A 22,801-nucleotide genomic window follows, 5' to 3' on the forward strand; every position below is an offset into this window, starting at 1 on the left:
GAGCTGAAAGAGAGCGAGAGAGATTAATATTGCATGTTGTTATTGTGCATTTTGCATTGCAGCTACCTCTTAACTGTTGCCTGTTTATTTAGTTATGAGGTGTATGGGAAGAGAAACCCTCAAAAGTGTGGTGCAACTGATTTTCCATGAGCTCGGTGCTACAGTGTGCAACTCAAGGCAAAGCAGATCAGAACAATAATGCCAAATTTTGGAAAAAAGGACAATCGATACGTTTTTATATTTGGGAGCTGATAACTTATATATTGGCGAATAAATCTAAGCCTTGATATATGATTTATGAGCCCCAAAACTTAGTCAAACATACAGAGAAAACAAAGACACTGCAAAAGAAAACATGATTTCTTTTACCAAAAAGAGATCCCAAAATCCCAAATATACCCAGATTTGAACCCTTAACTTTTCAAATCACCTTACATTTCTAAAGCCAACTCGCTCTGTAAGTATATAAAACATCTATTGCCGGACAATAAATGCATAAACAAACAAAACAATTCATCGGACAGCATTACATATGTAACAAAGGCCAGCCAGTAGCTACTGTGCGAGTAAACCTAATCGAATCTAAAAAGAGGTTAGTTGCTGGTACTTTTATGTCTATTATTGACTATGGTGATGTTTTATATATGCACGCATCATCTCAAAGTTTACATGCACTGGATACTATATACCATGGAGCTTTGAGGTTCATCACTGGTCTTAAAGTCCTCACTCACCACTGTGAACTGTATGAACGTGTTGGATGGTCTTCTCTGTCAACACGGAGACATCAACACTGGTATGTTTTTATATATAAGGCTATTTTAGGTCTTCTTCCACCCTACCTTCTGACCTACATCAGTGTAAAAGATATTGGGACTTACAATCTTCGGTCCCAGGATCTTGTTCTTCTGTCTGTACCAAATGTTAGAACTGAGCTGGGGAAAAAGGCATTTAACTTTGCTGCTCCCTTTGCATGGAACAAGTTACAGAAACATTTGAAACTTAATAAGCTTGTCTCATTGGTTACTTTTAAGAGGATATTAACTGACTTGGAAGCAGCCACATCTGGCTGTAGTTGTTATGCATGATATGCTAAGGATTTGTGGTTGTTGTATCTGCTATTTTAGTTGTCTTATGTTATTGTGTATTCTGTGTTGTATGTATGGTTGTACTGCTGCCTATCTTGGCCAGGACACTCTTGAAAAAGAGATTTTTAATCTCAACGAGTACTTTCCTGGTTAAATAAAGGTAAAAAAAGAAAAAAACCTCACTCCCCTGATCTCAACAGACACTCTAGCGACTGACACTAGGGGTTGCTGTCGTTATCCTCTTTGTTAGAGAGTCCGACTCTCATGCGGATAGACCCGGGTTCGAGTCCTGCTTGGAGCAAGCAGTTCAAACAGGAGGGGTTACACTTACATAAAGAAACAAAGTACATGTGCCATGGCTATACAGAATAGGCATTAATTTGAACAATTCGAATATTGGGGAATTTTGGGATTGCCAAGAAGAAGAAAAAAATTGCACTTCATGTCAAACATTTGAGATCACATGATTTACTATGTGTAAATATTGAATATTGACTCTGAAAACTATTGACACTGAATTATTGAATAATGGATTGAAAATAGATAAACCCAGCAATTGGGTTGCTTTAGCCCAGTGAATTGGTTGTTTTAACCTAGCAGTTAGGGTAAATGTTTGCTTAAAACCACTCAATTGCTGGGTTAAAAACAACCTAATCACTAAGTTTGTCCATTTTCAATCCAACTTGGGTTGTTTTTATCCCAACATTTTTAGTGTTCAACAATATATTTATGATGATTTTGCTGTGACATAAAATTAAAGGTGCTCTATGTGATATTTTTGCTGTAAAATATCCAAAAAACCACCAGGCCAGTGTTATATATTTTGTTCAGTTGAGTTCTTACAATAGCCCAGATGTTTCCAACTATTTGTAAATTGTGAGAAAATTGCTATTTTGACCAATGAGCCGGGACGTCTGAGGGAGTCGCCTGTCAATGGCGTCATATCTGCCTTACTCTCGGTTTCTGGTTTTATTCTGCAGAAGCCTTTTTACTCTTAGCAGTGTGAACAAGTGTCACAGCAGCCGATGAGCGAACACACAGAGTAACATCATAACATCATTTTAAACACACTTAAATGTGTCTAATATGATAAACAGAGCTGCGTTACCTCATACTCATGACCGGAAAAGAGGAAATGTCGCCGGCGACTGTGTCCCGTCATAATAAAAGTCCCGCTGCTCGCGAGGCGTGTGTTTGTGTAACAATCGCTCCAGGGGCCTTGCTCAGCTCCTCAACACTCGGTCCTGCTCTGCTTCACACTACAGTAACGTTAATCATCACATTCATCAACATGACTTCTGCCCACAAGAAGAACTGACTAGACTTGAATTTCAGAAGTAGAACATCATTTATAATGCTACTGTTTGCATTTATCTATGTTTATATTTTTAAATAAAAAAAATAATAAATAACATGATTTATAAAGAGTTATACAAAAACACTGTTATTGATTGGAGACTACTTTGTCAGAATTAAAAGAAAAACCAGTTTGCCTGAAGCCAATGAATAAAAAGTCTAACATTTACATTATTTACCATAGCTAAAGTCTATTTCCCTTTCCAATATGAGGTACTTAATATGCAATACACTGTGCTGAGCAAGAACTGCTCAGTTTTCCTAGATTTCATTAAAAAAGAAGATAAATGTTATTTGAAAATGCAGTTCCCAAATAACACTTTTCGTCAGATATTTAAAATTAAATAATAATAATAATAATAATAATAATAATAATAATAATAATAATAATAATAATAATAATAATATAAATATTAAATAAATATTATTTTTGATTTAATATTATTTTTAATTATTTTAATAAAATATTATTTTTTAAATTATAAACACTGAATCTGAATCAACATCATAAATAATTAAGGTCTGAAATGTAAACCATAAATCTAAACTGAAATGTAAAAATATCACACACTGTAGTATGTATTATTTTCTCTTGCACTTTTTGCATGCCTACTGTTTCTTTGTGATAAAAGCAGTCTTTTTTTTTTCTTTTTTTTTTCCATCACTTCAGGTTTTTAGTCTCTTGTATCAGAAATCCACTGATTTCTGAACAAGACACTTTATTATTTATAAACACACATTTTATTAATAATAAATTAAACCAGCAGGTTTTGAGTTCTGAATGTTACAAAAATATTTTACAAGATTAAGGAAAATGTTGAAAAACTTACATATTATGGTATGACTGCTTTAAAAATCATTCATGGATGCACCCACAGAGGACACAGGAAGCATTGTGTGAAGTTAGTGTTATGAAAACACTGTTGTAGTGAACATGTGTGAAGTGTTTTAATGCATCCAACATGCAGATCTTTCAGCAAAACAAAGCAACCAAGAGGTTTATTATTAACTGCCCAGAATGTAGCTGCCTTAAACTTAAATTCCATTCAACTGTAAAAAAAAAAAATTAATAAAATAAAAATAAAAATGTGTTGAATCTTGAGTTACAAAGTTGAAATTTGCTTAACTTAGAGTTGGCTTTAAAAACGTAACTAATTAACTTTAACTAAGTTAAAAACTTAAAACTGACCATGTTTAGCATAGCTTAAAAATATTTTCACAATGCTTTCAAAATTTGATGTTAGTGACCTTTAGTTCATTTTTGTGAGCGTTAAGTTAATGTAGTTACGAAAATAAAACATAAATTTAAAAACACGCACACTTTGCAAATACATGCGTTTTAAATGTAAACTCTTTCAGGACAACATACCACAAATACTGATTACTCCGATTTTAATGACAGGATTATCCCAATAATGCTAATACAATGCTCTCTATAAAAAATATGTCTATTCCAACTACTTCTTCTAGCTAGCATTTAGGGATGCGCGATATACCGGTACTGGAAAAATACCGGTATATATTTTATTTAAAACGGTACGATATCATTATTTGGCACATTTCGGTATATGCTGCTTTTCCGAAGTTCACCGCTAGATGGCAGCGCGCTACCCAAACTGACCCGAAACAACCGGCAAATGTGACAACAACATAGACGAACAAAATGGATAAAGCAGTCGAATCTCACTCAAGATGCCCAAAACGAATTAATAAAGAGAGGAGTAGAAGTGACATTTGTAATGACTTTGCTTATAAAACTGATGAAGAACCATCAAACCTAGCCAAGAAGCATCTGTCACTATCCTGACTTTAGGACTTCTTAAGAGATCGACAGGTCAGTGGATCATTCAAACCATCTCATTTAGACATTTATTTTCTTTAACACTGATCAACGCACACACACAGCCTAACATAAGATCGAATATCACAATCTCCAGCGTTCATTTCAACCAATGACATTTAGATCTCATTATATTTGCACGCGTACTATTGCACTATTTACATTCACGTTAGACACACCCGACTGTGTTTATGTGAATACTCACTAAAGACGGACATTCGTACATAATTCTGTGTATTTGACTGTTTAAGGAAACTTAATGTGTAATGTGCAGCTTTGCTGATTAATTTACTAATAAACATTTGTGGTAATTTCCCACTTTATAAACTCAAAACTTGCATAATTGTTCTCATTCGCGTGCAATAAACCCGCGCTAATATCAGACCTTGTGGTATCGATTTAATATCGGTACTTCGGTATTAGATTGTGGTACCGTACCGAAGCCAAAAATGTGGTATCGAGCCATCCCTACTAGCATTAGCAATTAACTATAGCAGAGGCCTTCAATACACACTGCCTCCACTTCCTGTTTCAGTCAAAGTAGGGACGAAATCTGCACTCAATCTGAAAACAACAATAGTTATTTTCATCATGCTTCATGTTACATTCAGCCCTTGTTATCTTTTTATTTGATGATTAAAAAAACATTAATCCACACATCCGGCTCAAGCCATCCGCACATCATTATTCCACACAGAAGTTAACACATGTGACTTGTCACACAAACAAAATTACAAATAATTTGTGCTTGAAAAAACATTTTCTAATGTCTCGCTTGCTATGCTAACTGCGCTAACTGTGTAGCTCATATTGACACAAGCCTATGCTGCCCAGCTAAGATGAGCACTGCTTTATTCTCAGTGCCAATAATTCTACCGCATCCTTCATTTCGGGGTGCTGACTGTGTTAAGCACTGTGTGTGGCTACAGTAGCGCTGCTAGTTTTCCGCCATCATAATGACACCATTGTGTGAGCGCTGGGCAAATGGAACATGAGAGTGGCTGTAATGGGCCATGTATCAGGCAGAATGTGTTTGATTATTGGCTCAGAGAGAGAGGTGCAGCTGAGAGAGAACACAAGCTCATCTCAAACCACGCAGAAGAGAAAGAAGCAGAAGAAAGGCATTAAAACGAGCAGGGAGAAGGAACATGAATACAAAAAAAAAAAAAGAACAGTGCGGCCACACTTTACATTAGGGTACACATATTCACTATTAACTAGGAGTTTTCCCTCAACAAACTCCTAATTAGCTGCTGATTGGTTTGAAGTATGTCTGTTACAAAAATGATCAGGGTGTTACCATGGTAAAATTATGATCAGTTGGTTTTACCAGTACTTAAAGTGAATGCAACTGAGTGTCTGAGGAGAATCCAGATGAATAAGTGAATCTCACAAAACCAAGTTAATGTCACTCTGTTCTCTCCAGTACACTGCAGATACCATATTATGTTAAGTGTCAAGGTAACTTTTTGTAACAGACACACTGTAGAAAGACATCAGACAGTAAAAAAGTATAATAAATACAATGTATAAGGTTCTTTTGGGTTAATTTCACAAAATCTGTTCAGAATATAGTGCTCTGAAATCAGTAGATAGAAATTAGAAATTATAAGATAATAGGTTTACTTTTACAGATATTGGTTTTATGTCTCTTACTGGTCTACGACCATTACATACCCAGTAAACCTTCCATCAGGGTCACGGCACCAAATATAAATACTCAACCCGCTCCGAGTCGGATTCGAACATGGGTCTCTGGTAGTCGCTAGCATGCCTCTTGAGATCAGGGGAGTGAGGTTTACATGCACAGCTCTTACTGGCCTACGACTGTTAAATACCCCACTAAACCTTCCATCAGGGTCACGGCACCAAATATAAATACTCAACTCGCTCCGAACCGGATTCAAACATGGGTCTCTGGTGGACGCTAGCATGGCTCTTGAGATCAGGGGAATGAGGTTTACATGCACAGCTCTTACTGGCTTACGACTGTTAAATACCCCACTAAACCTTCCATCAGGGTCACGGCACCAAACATAAATAATCAACCCGCTCCGAGACGGATTCGAACATGGGTCTCTGGTAGACGCTAGCATGGCTCTTGAGATCAGGGGAGTGATGTTTACATGCACAGCTCTTACTGGCCTACGACCGTTACATACCCCACTAAAACTTCCGTCAGGGTCACGGCACCAAATATAACAACTCAACCCACTCCGATCAGGATTCGAACAGGAGTCTCTGGTAGTTGCTTGTATGTGTCTTGAGATCAGGGGAGTGAGGTTTACATGCACAGCTCTTACTGGTCTACGACCATTACATAGACTGCTTAACCTCCCATCAGTATCGCAATACCAAATATAACTACTCAACCCGCTCCGAGTGGGATTCGAACAGGGTCTCTGGTAGTCGCTAGCATGCCTCTTGAGATCAGGGGAGTGAGGTTTACATGCACAGCTCTAACTGGCCTACGACTGTTACATACCTCACTAAACCTTCCATCAGGGTCATGGCACCAAATATAACAACTCAACCCGCTCCGAGCGGGATTCAAACAGGGGTCTCTGTCTAGTCGCTAACATGCCTCTTGAGATCAGGGGAGTGAGGTTTACATGCACAACTCTTACTGGCCTACAACTGTTACATACCCCGTTAAACCTGCCATCAGGATCACGGCACCAAATATAACAACTCAACCCGCTCCGAACAGGATTCAAACGGGGGTCTCTGTCTCGTTGCTAGCAAGCCTCTTGGTATAAGGGGAGTGAGGTTTACATGCACAGCTCTTACTGGCCTATGACCATTACATACCCCGTTAAACCTCCCATCAGGCTCAATGCACCAAATATAGCTACTCAACCTGCTCCGAGCAAGATTCCATCCGGGATCTTTGGCAGTCGCTAGCACGCCTTATTAGATCTGAGAAGTGAGGTTTACAAACACGCACAGCTCTAACCTAACTGGTGCGGGGGGCACTGTTATGCATCTAAAATATTACAGAATCTCCCAAACAAAACACAGATGAAGAAGCAGAAAAAAGCGATCAAAGCATTGTAAAATAGCATGATAATCAAACATTAAATAGCATTTAAATTAAAACTGAATAAATGGTTTCAACTGTGAAACATTGGGGGTGTTGATGGAATCGATCCGTTAAATCTATGTTGAGATCATCATCCTGAATATGATCAGGATGTAGTAGTCTTTGACGCAAAAACGCAATTTCAGCTTTTTGTTCAAAATGTTGATTGTGAAAATAAATACTGGTGGGGAAAGGGGTTAATATGACATTTTCATGATAATTAAACACATTTTCCTGCACAGTTCTCTATAATGTATTTATACAATGCACCATTCTGACTAATGTGAGTGATTAAAAAAGCATTACTTTAAAATGAAAGCATTTCAGCAATATGTAAGAATGACTACAAAACACCTAAAATGACCTGTGACCTGGACATGTTTTCACTTGTTTATGAAGGTCAGTCATGGCGGAGTGTATTATCATATATCCTCTGCAGTATATCCTCTCCTCCTGAGAATCTCACATAGTCATAAACACACTCCTTCACCTGTGCTCCCATTGAGGGAGGAGGTCTGACATCCAGCATCACTGCCTTAATTATGAAGTCTTTCCAATGAGCGCGTTCCCTAGTGTCCTTCACTCACTACTGCATCTCAATTTTCTCACCAGGCTCAAGCAAATAAGAAGTCGCACAGGGAGTCTACATGCTAGCAGGGAATTACATGTGATTTGAAATGAGCCCAATTTATGTGTGTGTGTGAGGGGTGGGGGTGTGTGGTAATTCATTGTATAAGGGAAGCAAGCTTGTCACTGCTTATTTTACTGATGCAACCAGGGGCCAAGGCATCAGCCGTCACTGCCGGCCCTGTACACCCCAAAGTGCAAGAGCGCCAGTCACCTCGCCTCACCTTGCTGTCTCGTCTCGCTAACATGTGGCTCAGTTTGCATTCTGTCACCTCTCTCCCTCTTGAAATTCATCATAGATTCTGCTCTTTTAGAACATAACTGCATAGTATGCATAGCACAATCTTACCACAACACATTCCTCTGTAATCTGAGAGCACATTCTTGGAAAAGGTTATGAGCACATAAAGAGGAGATTAAAGTAACACTAATTACTACACCGACAGTGATGGCAGCAGTTAATAACTAGTACGTGTGTGAAAAATGTGACAGAACAGTTAACTCTTTGAGGAACAAAGAGAGCAAATACACCCGAAAAGAAAAGAAGAAATGTCTCAGCTGTGTCTCCTAGATATTGGAAGCAAATGGAGATGAGCAATCATTACTGTACAATGGAAAAGGGGGTGAAAAATAAATGAGATCTCTTTAATATCTCAATTACTTCTTCTAGACAGCAATGAGAGCACATAAAGATGAGCAATTATACTTGTAGGAAAGAAAAAAACAAGGTTGAGATCTCCTCTTTAAAATCTCAATTTCTTCCCCAAGACAATGAGGTAACATTGAGAGTGATTGAAGATTTGTTTTTTCTCCTGAGAAAAAGATACATGTTAAACATCAGGGGTCCTTAAACCAATTTTAAAGTAATTAATTAAAACATAATCTATAAAATGGCTCTATAGGGGCTTTCACACCAGAGGAAAGTTTCCATTGTTCCTATAACTATTGGCGGAAGTACCTGCTTTTTGGCACGTTCGCACCACAGAAACTGGGAATGAATTTAGTTTTAGGAACGCCTTTTGGGAGGACTAAATTAGCTCCTACTTTCAGAGTAGGGTCTAACCCAGCATAATAGGAACTTCCAGTGATGTAAGTGTATGTTGATTGGCCGAACACATGCCATACAAAACACTGGTACCTGCCATTTTTAAAAGCTGCGTAAACACATAGTGTTTAAACACTCCAGGAAACATGGAAAAGAGCAATAGATGGGCCAATGGTAAAGTCCAGGCACTTCGCATCCGTTATGCTACAGACGAAATTCAGCATGACTTTGAAGGGACAAAATGAAATGTATTTCTGCTTAGCTCCACGGTAAAAAAAATATTTTAAAAATAAGTTACCTGGTTGCCTTAATTTTTTGTTAATTAAAATTAAAAACTTGAGTTAATACAATGAACATTTCTGAGAATCGACAACCTTTCTTAAAAGATTATTAAAAGATTTTGTAATCATTTTATTTGGTAATTGTGTGTTTTATTTGTGATGACGCAGTGAAACATTCCAAATTGTGCTATTTTCATGATCAAATTTTTTTATGTGATTCAGATACAATAATATTTTCAGTTTCTACATATTAAACCAATATCATTTATTGTATCAACTTCAAAATTTTAATTTCAATAAACTAAAAATTAAGGCAACCAGGTTACTTACTTTTTAAGTTAAACCAACAAAAACAATTTACAGTGTAGCAGTTTTGCCCATCAACCACACGGTGATCTGTTCCGTGAAAAAAAATAATTAAGAAACTGAAGCAGGAATACAAAAGAATGCAATCAGGCAAATGGCCCAGGGGTAGCATTTAGTTCTTGACCGGGCGGCTAGTTCCTTTAACTACTCTGTTCAAAAGCCCCTTCTATGAAGCACCTGACAGAACCATTTAACACTTAAATACAATGTTCCACCAATTTTTATTACATATTTAGGTCTTTAGCAACCCAGATCTATATTTAACATGGATGGATCTCTGCCTGTCACGATAATATAAAACTCTCCTGATATTAGAGTAACAGTTACAGAAGAATGAAATAAAGCGCATCTTGTTTCCTTGTGGAGCGTGTAAGGGTTCAGTTTGAGCAGATGTTTTCCACCATCATCACTGTCCTCATCAGAGCTCATTTCAGTACATTCAGCATCTGCCTCATATTCACATCTCAAACATATCCTCAAAACTATCATTTTCAACATCTTCAAAATCAATATTTTAATCTCTGACAGCTTCTTCAGCAGATCCGCCATCAGTGACAGTGACAGTAATATCTGACTGTGTTCAGTTCTTGCTCTGCAGTAAACCTCTGAGCCATTTCAAGTTTTGCTGATGATTCTTCCTATTCTTTTGTTTTCTGCCTGCTGTGACTGTGAGTGAAACGACACTTCATCATTGTGTATCAGACACTGACACCTTGAGGAGTAAAGGTGTATTGCACTTATTCAGTCATCAAAGATTCAATTATTGTTGTGCAGAAAAAAATATACGTACACTGTTACACACCTCGGGTCGTAAACGACCCTATACAATTTTTACAAAAATGGAAAAATAGGCATTCTTTAATAATGTAATAGTATTTTTCTTGCTATATTGCTTATAATTAATTGATTAAGGAATTATAGGACCTGTTAAGAGTGCAGTCATACCTCTTCTCTCTCCTCTACCACTTTCAAATTGATCAACAATGTCTCAAAACTGTGCTTAGATTTGTCAAGATTATCTGCAATCTAAAGTCAGAGATCGCAATATGATCTCAAACATACTCTTACCTTGTCAACAAACGGCTCGTTTGTGTTATTATTTCTCCTCTGAACTTCAGCGGAAATGTTTGAGACAAAGTTTATATCCGAATGAAACGAAAATCTTCATTAAGTCTCCTGAGCTATGAAAAAGCAACAGCTGAATATATTCATTAACTTGAGTGCTAAAGCATGTAACCCATACTGTAGCATCATGCTTATATAACAGCTCTAATAAAAAAAAAAAAAAGAAATCCAGAGCTACATCCTGTTTATCTTATCTGTCATCTGGCTAAACTGGGCCTCCTAGAGTTAGCCTTTAGAACATGTCTCCAGTTGCAGGGAATTCTTCACAGCTGAGAAGAAAGTTCACCTCTCAGCTGTCACCATCTCAACCTTACCTGTCATACAGCGACCACAAACTTTTTTATCTCGATAACCTGGTCTGTTTGTGTCTGCCCTTTTCAGTGGCTAGCCTGTGGTCACTGACCCTGCACTCGGATCTGTCTCTATTCTGCAGCTCTGACAACCCCAGTTGTCTAGTAGCCCCAGTTCTTTTCTCTTTACTCCTTTATTTGCATTTCAGTTTCATTATTAGCTCAGTGCTCCACACAGTTACTTTCATTGTAATGGTATATACACTCAGCTAAAGGATTATTAGGAACACCATACTAATACTGTATTTGATCCGCTTTCGCCTCCAGAACTGCCTTAATTCTACGTGGCATTGATTCCACAAGGTGCTGAAAGCATTCTTTAGAAATGTTGGCCCATATTGAAAGGATAGCATCTTGCAGTTGATGGAGATTTGTGGGATGCACATCCAGGGCATGAAGCTCCCGTTCCACCACATCCCAAAGATGCTCTATTGGGTTGAGATCTGGAGACTGTGGGGGCCATTTTAGTACAGTGAACTCATTGTCATGTTCAAGAAACCAATTTGAAATGATTCAAGCTTTGTGACATGGTGCATTATCCTGCTGGAAGTAGCCATCAGAGGATGGGGACATGGTGGTCATAAAGGGATGGACATGGTCAGAAACAATGCTCAGGTAAGCCGTGGCATTTAAACGATGCTCAATTGGCACTAAGGGGCCTAAAGTGTGCCAAGAAAACATCCCCCACACCATTACACCACCACCACCAGGCTGCACTGTGGTAACAAGGCATGATGGATGTTCTCATTCTGTTTACGCCAAATTCTGACTCTACCGGATATCCTGATTGGCTTCATCACTCAGTCTCCTCTCCACCAATCAGCTGGTGTGTGGTGGGCGTTCTAGCGCAATATGGCTGCCGTCGCATCATCCAGGTGGATGCTGGTACCCGGTGGGGTCTTCTGCTGTTGTAGCCCATCCACCTCAAGGATGTGCGTGTTGTGGCTTCACAAATGCTTTGCTGCATACCTCGGTTATAATGAGTGGTTATTTCAGTCAAAGTTGCTCTTCTATCAGCTTGAATCAGTCGGCCCATTCTCCTCTGACCTCTAGCATCAACAATTCATTTTCGCCCACAGGACTGCCACATACTGGATGTTTTTCCCTTTTCCACACCATTCTTTGTAAACCCTAGAAATGGTTGTGTGTGAAAATCCCAGTAACTGAGCAGATTGTGAAATACTCAGACCGGCCCGGTGGGCACAAACAACCATGCCACGCTCAAAATTGCTTAAATCACCTTTCTTTCCCATTCTGACATTCTGACGTTCAGGGGATTGTCTTGACCAGGACCACAGGCATTGAAGCAACTGCCATGTGATTGGTTGATTAGATAATTGCATTCATGAGAAATTGAACAGGTGTTCCTAATAATCCTTTATTCGAGTGTGTGTATATATATATATATATATATATATATATATATATATATATATATATATATATATATATATATATATATATATATATATATATATATATATATAATTTAAACTGTTTCATCAAAATGTTTGCCATCTAAGAATGTTTTACTGAGTGATGAGATGATTTCAAGTATTTGTTTGCCATTATCATACTTTTAATTCAAAGTAGGCATATATGAGAGTTATTTGTCTAAATGATCTTGCACCTACATACTCTCCTTCTACTCTCCTGCCCGGGCCCTCAGATCATCTGAGCTTGGACTTTTGTCCAATTTTAGTGTTCGACTGTCTACTGTAGGTGGTTGGTCATTTAGTGTCAATGCTCCTAAATTATGGCATTAGCTTCACCTTCCACTTCATAATAATATATAATCTTTGTCTACCTTCAAGATGTATCTATTTAATATATATGTTGACTAAAGTGGCTATTAAAAGCCTGTGCTTGTATTGTGTATGTGGGTGTGTAAATGTGTTGAATAGCACTATGTTAAGCGACCTTGAGCTATAGAAAGGCACAATATAAATAACATTTCTTCTTCTTTTAATGAGGAGGACATTATAAGCTATGAATCAGGATGTTTTAATAGTACAGCACATTAAAAGCTAAAAAAAAAAAAAAAAGGCTCGTTTGGATATCGTGGCATTTGTTACAACCACATGCAAATACATTTTCATATGATTGTAATGTGAACCAGAAGGTGGGTTAAAAAGTAAGAGGAATGTGATTAATTTTCCAAAAGCAAGGCTGATTCAAAGTAGGAGCAAGCTACTACATTTTAATTAAAGACACAAATACTACTGTTTAAATTTGGAATAACCTGTATCGATGCATCATGCTCCCTTAGACCTGGTAATAAGAGAGTAATATGAACAACGTTAAAATTAAATAAACACACTGAAAGAATTGAATCAGTTTAAACTGAGATCTCAAAGTCTGGCGTCTTAGCACATTTGAGGGCAGTTTTGAGATACGGGTCAGATCTTTTATAAGTAGTGTATTGTTTAATAAACTAAAAATATTAAAGGGGTATTTTACGCTATAATTCTGTCACCCTCATGTCATTCCAAACATGTTTGACCGTTTTTTTTGTTTGTTTTTCTGAGGAGAACAAAATAATATATTTTGAAGAATGTTTGTAATCAAATAGTTTTGGTTCCCATTCGTTTTTACTGTATTTTTGAACATAAAAAATGTGATAAATCATGAAAATAGCACAATTTGGCATGTTTCACTGCGTCATCAGAAATAAAACACACACAATTACCCAATATGCTTACAAAATCTTTTAATAATGTTTTAATAAAGGTTGACGAATCTCAAAACATGTTCATTGTATTAACTCACAATTTTAATTTCAGTGAACTCAAAATTTTAAGGCAACCAGGTCACTTTTTTTTCTAAATATTTTTTTACAGTGTAAAAGCTAATATTAAAATAAAATACTATAATAATTGGTATACTTCAATTAACTGCTTCTAAGAGAAAATGTGGCATATTCATCCTTTTTTTTTTATCTGAGAAGAAAGAAACTTAAGGAAAGGTTTTCAATTCATCACAAAAAAAAAAAAGTTGAGTTGATTTTTGAGTTTTCTCAACTTAGGGTCAATAGTTGTACAAACTTTGTTTGAGTTATCTCAACTTTTTTCATGTTAAATAGTTGAATAAACTTTAAAAGCTGAATTTGTCATACAAAACATAGGTTGGATTTTTTTTACAGTGACTTTACTGTTCCCAGGGCTGTTTTCCGGGGCCCAAGGATGAGTCCCGGAAAACAGTCCTCTATGGGTCCTCTATGTCCTAAAATGTCCTCTATGGGTCTATGGGAAAAAAGGGCCCCACCTGTAAACTTTTTATCTCAGCCTCCATGAATTGTAGTGACTGGCCCTGCTGCTATCTCCACTGGAGACCGTGAGTAAATTTACTGCTCATTGAGTCGGTAAACTGTCTCTCTCTCCCCTGCTTTGTCACTGTCATTGTCTCTCTGTCTCACTTCCTTTCCTTGACACTCACTTAATTCAAATTAGAGATGTGTTTGTAAACATCTATGCTAGAGCACATCGCGGCGGCATCTTAATTTACCACGTATATAAGTAAGCTGTGCAATAGTCACCCTGACATTAATCTTATGTGCCAGCGACAACGGATGGTGAAGACATAATAATGAAATGAATCGTGAGGTCTCTGTTTGTGTTCTACCTGCACTTCAACGAGAGACACGGGATGGCTCAGACTGGCAGACTGCCACGCCGAGTGCCCTGACCGCGCCAGACCGTGACAGATTCATCTTCATTACGCGCACATCAAGACTGCGTTCGCTTGTGTACAATTACCTGCTCGTAAACACATGTTTGTCTGTGTGTGTGGAGAAGATGTAATGCATATGACACTATGGGGCATTTTGATTTGAAGGTTATTGATGCCACATAAACATAAATCACGTGCGGGTAGCTACTTCAAAATGGTACTTCACACATGATTCAAATTGATCCCGATTTAATTTCTTAACAAATGTCGCTCGCCTGATTATGCATCAGCACACACTATTGTAAACGACAAAGAGTCTTCATAACCTTTCACTGAATGACTGAACGTGACCGAACACAATGATTGGACGAACATTTTTAGACTTCCATAGGATTTAACATATATAATATTTAGACCACTTCTATTATTGATTGCTATCAAGACGTGAAGAGAGTTTCAAGCTGAATAACAAAAAGTGTTTAAAAAAAAAAAAATTATATCCTACACTGTAACATTTTGTTGTTGTTTTTTGTTGGTTTAACTTAAAAAAGTAAGTAACTTGGTTGCTTTAAAATTTTGAGTTTATTGAAATTAAAAATTTGAGTTGATACAATGAAGGAAATTTGTTTAATAAATAGAAACTCAAAATATTATTGTATCTGAACCACATAAAAAATTTGATAAATCATGAAAATAGCACGATTCGGCATGTTTTACTTGCATCATCAGAAATAAAACACACACAATTACCCAAGATGCTTACTTAATCTTTTAATAATCTTTTAATAAAGGTTGTCGAATCTCAAAAAAAAAAATTCAGTGCATTAACTCAAAATTTTAATTTCAATGAACTCAAAATTTTAAGGCAACCAGGTAACTTTTTTTCTAAATATTTTTTTTTACAGTGTACCTTACACACTTAAATTCCAACATGTTTGCAGTTTCAAGTATATTATTTTAATAAAAATGGCTAAATAGTACTGTCAGAACAACCTCAAAATTAATATTACTTTGTAAAAAAAAAAATATGTTTAATAAGTTATGACAACATATGTTTTTGCATTGTTTTAACTCATCAAAATAAGCAATGTTAAACTTGTAATAATTATTAGTTATACAAGATGTAACTCAGTCAGTTTAACATAATTTCCTGTAGGTCTTTCCTGTAGCTCAATGAGTAGAGCATGGCGCTAGCAACGCCAAGGTCATGGGTTCGATTCCCAGGGAAAGCAAGACTTGACAAAAATGTAAAATGTGTACTTTGAATACAATGTAAGTAAATGTAAATGTAATTTAAGTTGAAATAACTTAGACATCCAATTCGATTGTACTGCAAAAGTTCAAAATTTGCCTTTTTTTACAGTGTATATATATATGATTCATCCACAATAATTGATTTTTAGTTTGTGTACACACACTACCATTCACAGGTTTGGGGTCAGTACATTGTAAAATAATATTGTTGGTCAAACTTTAAAAAAAAAGTTACCTGGCTGCCTTAAAATTGAGTTAAGAGAAATAAAACAAATGTAAAAAAAGATGTTAATACAACAATGGAGATTGGTTTCATAAATATAAACTCAAAATATTATGTAATCTGAACAAACATTAATTAACTAAGTTGATTTGACAAATGATAAAAAGTTGTGATGCAAATTCATGAAAATATTTTTTACAGTGTAAGATTGATCTGAAATTAGTATTAATATAAAACTGATCAAAAGTCAAAATAAATAAACTAATTGTATTACAAGAGATTTGTATTCTAAGTGTTATTTCAAGCTTTCTGTTTATCTAAGTATCCTGATTGTATCACGGTTAGTTTGCACAAAAATATTAATCAGCACAGCTGTTTTGAACATCAATAATAATAAATGTTTCTTGAGCATCAAATCATCATATGAGAATGATTTCTGAAGGATCATGTGACACTGAAGGCTGGGGTAATGATGCTGAAATTACACATCATGGGAATACATGACATTTTAAAATATATTCAAATTGAAAACCGTTATTTTAAATGCATAATACTTCAAAAAAAAGTAGGCATTACTGTGTTTGTGATCCAATAAATGCATAAGAGACTGCTTTCAAAAAAATCTTCTTATGTTATGATAATTCTGTGATTATTTGGGTGTCTGTGAGATCAAATTTATTTATTATAAGCTTAACTATGATACACAGAAAACTGTAAAAAAAAGTTAGTTACCTGGCTGACCTAAAATGCTGAGCTCATTGAAATTTAAAATTTGAGTTAATACGATTAAAATTCTTGATAATCGACAACCTTTATTGTGTGTGTGTGTGTGTGTGTGTGTGTGTGTGTGTGTGTGTGAGAGACGCAGTGAAACATGCCAAATTGTGCTATTTTCATGATTTATCACATTTGTATGTGGTTCAGATACAATAATATTCGAGTTCCTATATATTAAACCAATTTCCTTCATTGTATCAACTCAATAAACTCAATTTTAAGGCAACCAGGTAACTTACTTTAAGTTAAACCAACAATATATATATATATATATTTTTTTTACAGTGTAGACGGACATCTCTTCGATTCAATGAGAACCTGGATCTGAATATAGTAATGAATATTGAATGAGTGTGATGTTTCTCTGGACAGATACTAACTATCATAAACATGTGTAGTCAAAATATTAAGGAATAGTTCACTATATGACAATTATCTCATTGGTGCGATCAATTCAAAACTTTCAAACACAATGTGAGTGTCTTTTTCTGCTGATTTATAGATGTACAATACGCTCTCTCCCACCACAATAACACATTTTATGCTGGGATCACGTCTTATCTCACCGAAGGCGCCAGTAACTGGTGCCCCCATACAAACAAATAGATGCATGACTTCTCTGCTAAATTGGCCTGCCAGGCTGCACCCCGCGTCTGATTAGTTCCACGGAGCGAAAGCCAAGACAACCGAGCACAACATTATAGCCCTACGTGCGCACATAAACGTACGAGCACGTGCGCAAATGTGATGTATCGAGTCTGATGGCGGTGACCCCATTCTGCCGTCTACGGTTACCCAACGACGAGATGGGCCAAATCTCGAAGGGTCTCCAAATCTCCAGGCTTGAACTCCCACATCCCTGCTACTCACTCAGCCCCTCTCACACACAAACACCAAAACATCCCTGAGCACAACGGCCAATGAACGAGAAGGGCAGTGGTGTCACAACGGGCATAATCTCCCTTCCAGCCGCAAGCGAAGAGTTTCACTGACTCGCATTTTCACCTCTGAAAGAAGATACACGATTAGAATATTACAGCGCGGAGCATTATTATGTCAATAACCATATGCACCATATTGTTAGAGATAGATATACAAATCCATATCCCTGATCCAAGGCACATAAGATGGATTAAAACAAAGCCGGTCGGAAATGGACAACGTGAGATCCGTCTCTTTACATGCATGTGACCTGCAGTTTTAATGGGATAGTTCACCCAAACATTACAAATTCTGTCAGTGTTTCTCGCCCTCAAGTCGTTTCTTACCTGTGAGACTTTGGTTAAGACTTGTGAAGAGATATGCTTGCTTTATAAGATGAATTAAGGCTTCTATTTACATCTAAACTATGATCAATAGATATTCGTCTGAGGAAGCAAAAGAGGCAGTGTCTCCTCAAAAACCCTGGATGAGAAAATAATGCATATTACAAAAATAAAACAAAGGCAAATATTCCAAATTGTGACTAAAAGTCACTAGTTTTTCAAGTCAAGTCTAAACAAGTCACCTTGATTTATATAGCGCTTTACACAACCCATTGCTTTAAAGCAGCTTTACAGTGATAATAGGACATTTATTTAGTTTTAGATGAAAAGCTAAAGTTGTTGATTGATTCATTTCTGTTGTAAAAACTGATTTCAAAATGTAAAAATGCATGTAAAAAAAAATAAATAAATAAATAAATAAATATATATATTGCACAAAATGGAAACAATGACAAGTGTGAATCAAAAAAACTTAAAGCGCATTTTAAAAAAAAACTAATTTCATCTCTTAAATATTTTTAGTGTGTGTATTAGTCATAATTTAGATTTTTTTGTATTGAATTTCAGCTTTTTATCTCAAAATTAGGACCTTTATTCATAATTTAGATATATAAGACATAGTTTTGAATATACATTTCCAAATGTTTTATAAATTCAGAATTTGTTAAGTCCTAATTCACTTAGCATGACTTTTTATCTAATAATGAGGACTTTTAAAATCATATTTTCTACATTTTATTCTATAATTATGACTTAGCATGTCATATTTTCGACATTTTATCTAATAATGAGGACTTTTAAAATCATATTTTCAACATTTTATATTATAATTATGATTTAGCATGTCAGATTTTCGACATTTTTATCTAATAATGAGGGCATTTAAAATCATATTTTCAACATTGTATCTCTTAATTATGACTTGATGTCATTAAAATGAGCTGATCAGTAACATAGTTGAATATTTAGTGACTATTCTAAATTAACACTGTCCAACAGCGACACCAGGAGGTAAAGTTACAGCGGGACACAGCGTCTCTCTTGCCTCCCCTGAGCCCATTGACTTTTAACAGACCCCCTAAAGTGTGTGGAGGGTTGAGAATCAATGGGGGAAAGTCACGTGAGCTGAGGCAATGCCACCATCGGGCTATGAGTGGTTATGATTGGTTTGTGCGATAAATCCCACCTCTTGTTTTTGTGCGCATTCTCGAATTGACCCGAATGAAGACAATGGGAAGACTAATGAAAAATTAAGTAAACAACTAGGAATGCACGATTAATCCCAATTAACCTAAAATTGCAGTTAAACCGATTTGGCTTATTGCGATTATTTTTATGCACAGCTTGTCAGTGACGCGCGGCTCTGTGATCAGTAGCAAATGCTGCTCCTTCTCAAAGCCCTGTGAGTTTGATAAAGGCTATGTCAATTAGCATTAAAGTATAAATATATTTTATAATCATGAAGATACCCGAGAAGGCTTGAAGAACTCAGATAAACCATATATTGTTGTAGTCGTGTGTTTATTGTCTTTATTATTAAAAAAAAAAGCTTTTCAAACTGCTGTTTATTCAGTGATTGTATGATGTCTTTTGGGGTTTCCTAGAACAGCGTGCGTTATCGTACTTCTGCGGGGCATGTTTGAGTTTCTGCGTGAGAGCGCCCTCTGGCTTTCGAATGGAGCGGCATTTACTACTGATCACAGAGCCGCGCTGCACCGACAAGCTGTGCATAAAAAAAATAATCGCAGCCTTTCCCAAATCGTGTGCGGTTTAATTTTAATTAGTCGTGAAGCTCTAAACAACTCAGATTGGTTAGTGACCAGCTTGGAGAAATTAAGGGTGCTTTCACACCTGCCTCATTTAGTTCGGTTGAATCGTACTAGAGTTCGTTTCCCTCTTTGGTGCGGTTCGTTTGGTCAGGTCTGAAAGCAGCAATCGCACTCGGGTGCGCACCAAAAGCGGACCAAACAAGCGTACCGAGACCTGCTTGAAGAGGTGGTCTCGGTACGATTTCAAACGAACTCTGGAGCGGTTTGTTTGTGGTGAGAACGTGATCCGACCTCGAACAGAACCAACCGCAAAAGTACTGATCATTTTTGGACTGAACCAGCTGCCGTAGTCGGCTACGCTGACATTGTGTGCATGATATTATTACCTGATAGATCGTTGGCAATATTTTCGGAAGATGAGCATGTCAAGAGTTAATAATTAATGCACGCCTCCTCTTGAAGTGACGAGCGATGCGCGCTCGCCGTCTGCAGTGCATTAGAACGTTGTTTTCATGTCGCATCCGCGCTTCATTATAGAAATGTGTTGTTTGCATACAGTGGTAAATACACACCGTGTAGTAGATTATGGCCAGGGACAAAACTGGCCCGCGCAGTCGTCTCTCCTAAGTGTTATTATAGTTTGCTGGCTTTGCGTCTTCTGTTGGAATTTTCCCACACGTAAATTCTGACCAATTGAAAAGCAGTTAAGGAAATACGCCATGGCCAATGAGTGATGTGGATGTTGTCATGCGCCTGCGTTTTGGTTCGTTTCAACTGGTTCGGACCAAAGCAATCAGTGTGGTGTGAAAAGGAACCAAAAAAGCTGAAAAATGCAACAATGTATAATTGTTTGCCCTTGGTTCGGACCAAATGAACCGAACTAGAGATGTGAAAGCACCCTCAATCATGTTTTTATTAAACAAGGTTCGATGGAGCTTGTTCAGATAATTGACACAGGTGGAGAGTACTCAGCTAATCAACAAAAGAGGTGTATATATACACGCAGCTGTCTTACCTCCATTTTGTTGGCAGTTTATCAGCATCCCTCCACCACCCCTTCTCCACATTTTGCTCTTTTAGTTCCAAATCACTACGTACATACAGGCGGGGGTACTCTGGGTTCGGGCCGAAGTCCGAGCTCGAAGCCCTCCCCCCGGACAGCACGCCAAATACGCATTTAAATTTACTCTCTATAAATGATATGTAAGTGTGAACTCGTGACATGTACATCTTCATGTCTGTGACTAGTGTATACAAGCTTATGAATGATGATCTGAAAATAAGTGGACTATTAGTATATATCAATATATTTAAAACATATTGTTTAAATTGTTACTGCCTTAAGTTATTATTTTAGAATAGATACATAAAAATGCATAAAACACTAGCTTGATGAAATTTATACTTTTAGTTAATAGAAAATTAAATGGTGTACAAATGCAGGAATTTGCCTCCTCATTTTAAACACCACCGCACACCACTGACACACAGCATTTGCTGTGCTCTGCGTGTTTATATCTGAATAAAAGCCAAAATTAAATCTGTTCTTCAAACTGGTTGAATCTCATCACAAGACTTGGATTACATCTCTCTATTCGTATCGATTAATTTCATGATGCCTTCATGACTTTTTTAGATCATCTCATTTTTGGTTACCTTTCAAATGAGGGACAGAAACCTCTTAGGTTTCATAAAAAAAAAAAAATCTTCATTTGTGTTTCGAAGATGAACTAACAAGTGATGCATGTTTGGAACAACGTGCAGATGACTACATAAAGATAGGCTTTTCATTTTTGAGGGAATTATCGCTTTAAGCTGGAACCTGAAGGATGAACATTAGCCGCCTCATAAAACTACAGCAGCGCACAACTCACGGACACACGCAATTACTTTACAACCATACCGCCCCAGAGCACAGACAGGATATTTTCCACACCACACATTACTCTTTCTCAGCTAACACACTCTCCCACAAACACTTGCTCCCCGGAGGAGGATGTCATAACGATACGAGTCCTTATAAAGTAGCCGCGCATGTGTGTGTGTGTGTGTGTGTGTACAAGAGTGTGAAAAAGCCCCTGGCTCAAACCTGCAGTTATACCTTAGCAGGTGCTGCTTTCCACTCGCTGCATCTGTTAATTAGGAACAGTCTGCTACAGGAAGACTCTGGCTTAGCGTGGCCGCTGCCTTGTGACTGGTCATTAGAGCATAGAGTGAATCCAGAGGGTCTGTTAGGCTACTTACAATAGGAAAACACACACACATAGTTACACTCCGCTCGCTCTGTCTATTTCTCATTTTCTTTCTATCTTTCCCTGCCCCCCTCCCCCGGGGGGAGTGAGCGCATTGCTTCATCCACGAGATCTTTTTTGGCCAGCAGTCTTCGTGTTTCAGGTGACCTTTTTCTTATGGTCTTTCAGAGCGGGCAGTCTGACGAGACTGCCTTGTCGCCTTTGTCACCATATAACTGAAAGAAAAGGAAAAGGATGGTATCAGATAGAGGAAGAATCTGTGCTTATTCCTCCTGAGGGCCTGTCGGTGGACATTGTGTTCAGCCCACCCTGAACCTGCTTTCAATGGCTGCTGGTATAATGGTATATAAGCACTATGAGAGACTGGATATTAATTAATAGATTCACTATATTGCCAAAAGTATTAGGGCACACTCCACATCATTGAATTCA

At 37.2% G+C, this 22,801-nt stretch overlaps 1 protein-coding gene across 10 annotated transcripts in view; it reads right to left on the reverse strand.

Annotated features, from left to right (window-relative positions):
- Window positions 1–22,801, reverse strand: part of adgrl1a (adhesion G protein-coupled receptor L1a) — a 251,355-nt gene that overhangs the window by 150,334 nt on the left and 78,220 nt on the right. Inside the window, exon 1 of one of the 10 annotated variants that reach the window (XM_067456730.1) lies at window positions 10,754–10,772. The exons of the other annotated variants lie outside the window; for them this stretch is intronic. The gene's annotated coding sequence lies outside the window, so the exon portion shown is untranslated. Of the gene's footprint in view, window positions 1–10,753; window positions 10,773–22,801 lie in introns of those variants that run through there. 10 annotated transcript variants of the gene reach the window in all.

Source organism: Pseudorasbora parva, chromosome 2, assembly GCF_024679245.1.
Source record: "Pseudorasbora parva isolate DD20220531a chromosome 2, ASM2467924v1, whole genome shotgun sequence".
In the NCBI taxonomy this organism is placed as follows: Eukaryota; Metazoa; Chordata; class Actinopteri; order Cypriniformes; family Gobionidae; genus Pseudorasbora; species Pseudorasbora parva.